Source organism: Alosa pseudoharengus, unplaced genomic scaffold (assembly GCF_046254945.1).
Source record: "Alosa pseudoharengus isolate Yale_2024_CS ecotype anadromous, Long Island Sound unplaced genomic scaffold, YU_APseudo_1.1 YU_APseudo_1.1_scf_2, whole genome shotgun sequence".
NCBI lineage: Eukaryota > Metazoa > Chordata > Actinopteri > Clupeiformes > Clupeidae > Alosa > Alosa pseudoharengus.
In genome coordinates, this window is record NW_027468663.1 from 47,967,158 (window position 1) to 47,973,260 (window position 6,103).

Below are 6,103 nucleotides of genomic sequence, written 5' to 3' on the forward strand. Positions count from 1 at the left end.
TGTGTTTAAAAGTACCTTTCTGATCATGTTGAGGTTATTTGATCTTCAAAATAAACTTCAGTGATATCACTATACTATATACATATTCAGTCTCTTCCAACAAATTAAGTTTCTGATTTGAGATCTCACATCGTTCTCATGCACATGTAGTTTCTTAAAGGTGCTCTAAGCAATGCTGGGTAACATCACTTCTGTTGACTTTCAAACAAAACAGAGAGCTATAGCTCACTACTTCCTCCCCCTCCCTCCCGTGCTGCTCCCGTGCAATTGAAACTCTCCTGAAACATACATCTCATCTGTGATTTGCTGGAACAGTTTGTTATGTTTTTATGGGGTAGGTTTGCCCAGGTTGTTTTTGTTGCCGTTTTTAGAGCCTGGGCTGTCCACAGAGATCGCGTTTTTTTACAGTGTATTCAGGACACAGATAGCTAGCGGATGGTTAGATGATGTTTGCAGTTAGTGACATAAAATGTTTTAGCCTAAAAAATGTGTGGCATCGCTTAGAGCACCTTTAATGGAAAAAAACTTGAAGGTTACTCATACACTCTTAAAACAAATGTGTTGTCCTTATCTGGACACAAAGATGTGTTAAAAAAAACAACGCAAGTTGTGTTTCAACGCAGCAAGTTGTTATTTTCAACACATTTTGTGTAACAAATTAAAAAAGGAAACAACACAAACTTGTGTGGTCCCTATCTGGACACAGAGATGTGTTAAAACAACACAAGTTGCGTTGTTTTTAACACATTCGTTTTAAGAGTGTACAGACCACTTAGGTTGATAAAAGCGATCTGCCATTCACGCCCTTTCCTGGTTATTTTACATCAGGCATGTCTGCTCTGGAAAAATACTGAGGCCTAAGGGAATATTTCTTAGACCGATGAGGCAATAGTTGATCGTGTTCTTTTTCGTCCATGCAGCTGTAATCGGCAAAGGGAATGAAAAATCCCCCTACGTTTCTCTCCATGAGAAAGAAGCCCAAAACTGGTGATTGGGAGGGTCTGGTAAAGCCATTCTGCAGGTTCTCCTGGTTACATTACTTCATAGCAGCAGTTATCGTTTAGTTATCCAAGAGTCCAAGAATCCCTGCATGTCTGTGATATGCTCCTGCCAGGCCAGTTAAATGAAGAATGAACTGTAAAGGTGCTCTAAATTACAGAATACCACCCACAACCCTCACATTCTCCCCCAACAACTCCCGACTTTTCTTTGTCTTGGAACAATAGGGGGTTGCAATGACAATGGCCTTAACCTCATAACAAAGACATGTGCTTTTCTCCTTCAGGGAAAGACTGGCACAAGGTTCATGGCATGTAAGTCTAGCCTTGTGAACTGCAAGTGGCTGGTTATAGATGGTGTAGTATGAATCTGTGTCCTGTGAGGTACGTATAGCCGAGCAGACAGCAGAATTTTCCACCAGAAGCTCAACGCAGGTTCCAAACAGGAATCCGACAGCTCTTCCATTTGTGTTTTTTCGAAGTATTTGCAAGTGTTAGTTTGTTGTCTCGTCTGAGTATTTGCTGATTTTTTGTGGACACCTTTTTTGTGCCAGAAAACTATAGTAGTCCAGACCAGGCGTATCACAGAATGGCAAATGACATTCTGCGATATACAATAATTTTGTTGACTACAACTTCTACACAAACTGGCACTGGATTGTATTCAGCATACAGTAGCCTTATACGCAACTGGGGCGCACACATGTGTGTAGGAGTCATATGCCATGGCTAACGCTCAGGATTCATGACAAGCACCATATCTCTATCAAACAGGCAGAGTAATCATCTCAGCCATCTAAATGTATGACCTAACTGTTCAGAACTCTGTGCCTGTGCCTGTGCTTGCTTGTACTTTCGTGATCAATGCGGAAGAAAAGTGAATGTTGTGTTTCAGACTGTAAGAAGCAGTGTCAGCTGCCGCTAGCCTGCTGGCGCTACTATCCGGCGTAATCATGCAGGGGAGTGCATCCTATCTGTTTGGAGTAGAGCCAGATATGTGCTGTGCTAAAGCAATGAACACTGCACTCCAATGGGTAGGCTAGTATGGAGTACCTCTTTGAGAGCTTCATCAGGGCCTAAGCAGGGTGAGTTGTTGTCAGGGCTTTGTCTGCATCTCTATTATCTGTCTTGAGTACATCCATTCTACTTTAAGTACCTGTAAACCTAAACCAAAATTTGTTAGGAAACAAGTAAGACCATTAAACAGGACATCATCATTTTTTTTGGGTGGTGCTAAAATAGTGTATTGATGATGCAATGATTTCCCCATTCAACATGGTATCCTAACTGCATCCGAGTGAGCGACTGTTGTGTAGCTTTGAATGCTCTCTGTCCACACTGAATCCATTATATGTCCGTCTAAAACTGAAAGTCCCGGTCCTTGATTGTGATTGGCTGAATCACATTCGATGCCGTTGTAAAATGCAGCATTAACATACTTGACCGCATTCCGTTCTATATTACTGCCCTACCATAAATTGATACAAAAGTTATAATAGCTTTGTCTCGACATTGCTTGGCAACCATTCAGCGCCGCTAGCGCGTCGTGCCTAACAACGCTCCTTAGCTGGCCTCTCGGGCTTATTGCTTAATTCTGTTACGTCATAATTCTTTAAAAGTTCTGCTCAAAACTGATGAAGTTCTGCTTCATGCCGCATACAGTGAGGACATTACAATGATTTTATCGCTAATGCTCGCTCGCATTGCATGTAGCTAGGACTTAGCCTAAGCACTCATGACATGAGTGCAGCACAGTCCACTTTCGACATTCGATTAGCCTATTGTAATTATACCGTAACTATTAGCCGCAGTTTATACATTGATTTTGCTAAATTTCTTCAGCTATGAGGTTCATACATGGGGGCAGTTAATATGGTATTAATATGGTTTTGCTTATTAATACCATATTTGCTGGCATAAAACACTGCACTTTATACACAATGTTGCTAATACACAGGAAATGACTGTACATTATAGAGCAGAGCAGAGAGGGTTCATGTTCTGTGTTTGCCTGGCCAGGGGGTTTACTATGCATTGCCTGCATATTTCTTTTCTTTCCTTTTTTTCTGTTCTTTTAGTTTTGTTTTATCGCTGCTATATATACGTAAATTCAGTATTGCCTAACTGGTTTTCTGTGAGATTTGGGGCAAACTAGTTTTAATGCAACTGACCTTTAGCTTTCTGCGTTTAATGAACGCTTCTTCATTACTAAGACTCTCTTGGCACATAAAAACATGCCTGGTTGTCAAGCTTATGTGACTTTACATATGACAATTCCATTTATTAATAAAGATGTAAACTAAAGAAGAAATTAATTATTTTCTATGCTGAGACCAATACACTCGTTTGACCTCCTGTCCTAATTCACCTCACTGCATCTGTTACTTTGAGCTGTCCATGCTGCTCCCTTACTCTGAGAAGCGAAGACCTTGTGTAAATTGCCCAAAAGGGTAACTTAGGACAGAGAGAGATTCCTGGGCTGAAAATGATTTCCCACTCTGTGGAGTTCTGTGGCTCTTGCCCTGGTGGCATATCTAATGCATACTCTACTAGCTCCTTATAGCAGGGGGGCATGGAAAGTTGCTATATTTTCCTTTAAATTATATTACACTGAATGGGATTTTGAGCTTTAGCCTACACAATGTATAACTAGAATGTCCACTAGATGGTGTTGTTCAACATAGAGAAAAGTAAATTGGATTTTATAAGCCATAAAGAATGGAGGAATTTTGCAGACAAAAAAAAAAATCAATCTCCAGGGTTTTCAATTCAATAATTAGTAGACTCTAATTGAATTGAGCTACTTTGTCTGTATACTTAATAGGTTGCTTTTGTATTGGCTGATATCCTCAAGAGGCTTGTTAGCCTTACAACTCACTAGTTATGAAAAATAAAGTGATTTAAATTAATACATTGTGCCTAGCTTGGCATAAATGTACTTGATTTGATATTTTGACAATCCATAACAATAAAAAAAAAGAAATCCTAATATCTCTTTCAATTGCGACACACTATTAATACAGCCATTCAGGGAATGGATAGCAATGTTGTTTTACATGAAAAAGATCATGTATTCCTGGTGAAATAACTACAAAACAGTTAGTTGGACATTATAGTTTCACTCTGTGTGTGTCACACGACACAGTATATCAGGTGCACAGACACATGACTCTACTAATGAGCTGTTGTCGGGCCTTCATCAATATGGCTGAGCACTCCAGCCACACACCTGCCACAAGCAACTTGGTGTTCTGTATCAATCAGAAGTATGCAGAATGAATCAATTAAAATGAATGAAGAATGTACTTTTATTTACTTTTATGCCCCTAGTGATGAGAAACACTCTTCTCTGATTGGCTAGCTGGTGCCCCAATATTTCTGTATGATGACTTTATGAGGTACAGTACCTATGAAAAGTATTCCCTTGGATATTTCCACTTTTACTGCTTTTATAAATGAAATCTTGATCAATGTAATTTGGCCTTTTTTACAATGATATACAAAAATCCCCTCTTTAATGTCAAAGTGAAAAAAAAAATATTTCTACAATGTTAATTCATTAAAAATATATAATGTGAAATAAGCGATTGCATAAATATTCTCCCCCTTCAAGTCAGCATGCAACTTTGGTCGCAATTAAAGCATGGATCCTGCGTGGATAGGACTCAGGCTTGATGCACATGTTGATACTGCTATTTTACTTAATTTTTTTTTTCAAAACTTCTCAAGCTCTGTTCGGTTGGAAGGGGAACTTGTGTGAACAGCCCTTTTCAAGTCCAGCCAGATTTTCTATGAGGTCTGGGCTTCGACTAACATTCACCTTGCTGTCTATAAACCATGTTTGTGTAGTTTTTGCTGTATGCTTTCATTTATTGTCTTGCCGGAAAGTAAATCTTCTCCCAAGTCGTTGTTCTCTTGCAGACTGAATCAGATTGTCCACCATGGATTTCCATATTTTGCTGAAATTGTCATAGGGCCCAAATTTTCTAGCAGCGCCCCTGTTCCTTACATTCCTTATTGATGGATTTCACTGAACTCCAGGGGATGTTCAGTGACTTGAATTTCTTTTTGTATCCATCCCCTCACTTACGTTTTTCAATAACCTTTTCTTTGAGTTGTTTGGAGTGTTCTTTTGTCTTCATGGTGGCATTATAGCCAGGACTACTGATTGACCAGTGACTGGACATTCCAGACACAGGTGTCTTTATATGACTATACCAGAGAGGGTTAAAGCGGATCTTTGACTATACTATACACATTCACTGCACACAGGCGATCTCCATTTCACTAATTGTGTGACTATTAGCACCAACTGGCTGGACTGCTGTTAATTTAGGTCAGTCATTTTAAGGGGTGTGAATATTTATGCAATCGCTTATTTTGCATTATATATTTTTAATTAACATTACTTTGTAGAAATCTGCTTTCACTTTGACATTAAAGAGGTTTTTTGTACTTTTGTTTTTTGTATTGTAATTGTTGTAAAAAAAAAGGCCAAATTAAATGGACAAAGATTCCATTTATTAAAGCAATAAAAGGGAAAATATCCGAGGGGGGGAATACTTTTTATATCTTCCCAGGATAGCAAGAGGTTGGTGGACCATGTCTGCCCACTGGGGCAGATATGGCGTCCTGCTGGCGTTTTGTTCGGTTTGTTCACGGGATACTGACAAAGTATTGCTTCTTCCTTCCTTTTAATAATATGGTGATGGTGATCCAACACTGGACCCAGAATTAAGTGGCATGCCACTGATGATCTGAAAATCTGATTTTGCACCATTCTTAGTATAAGTGTCAAGGTTGCAAATGTAGGCCTTAATGCTGTTGTGGAAGTTAATTGTTTATTTTAGAACCTGTACTTCAAATAAGAATTTATGATAAGCATTTATCAATTGAAAGAATTAACTTTTGATTCTCTTTCTTGATGGAATGGCCATGCTACACAGAGACAGAAAGGGGGAGGGGGGAGGTGATGGGTAGGACAGCGAAATTATGCTGGAAACAGGGTTCTAATGACTGACCTTGAGGTGGCTGGCCAACCATTTTTAGCTTTTTGTTGTTGCTCAGCCCAGCAAATACAATAGCAAATACACTATACAAATCAT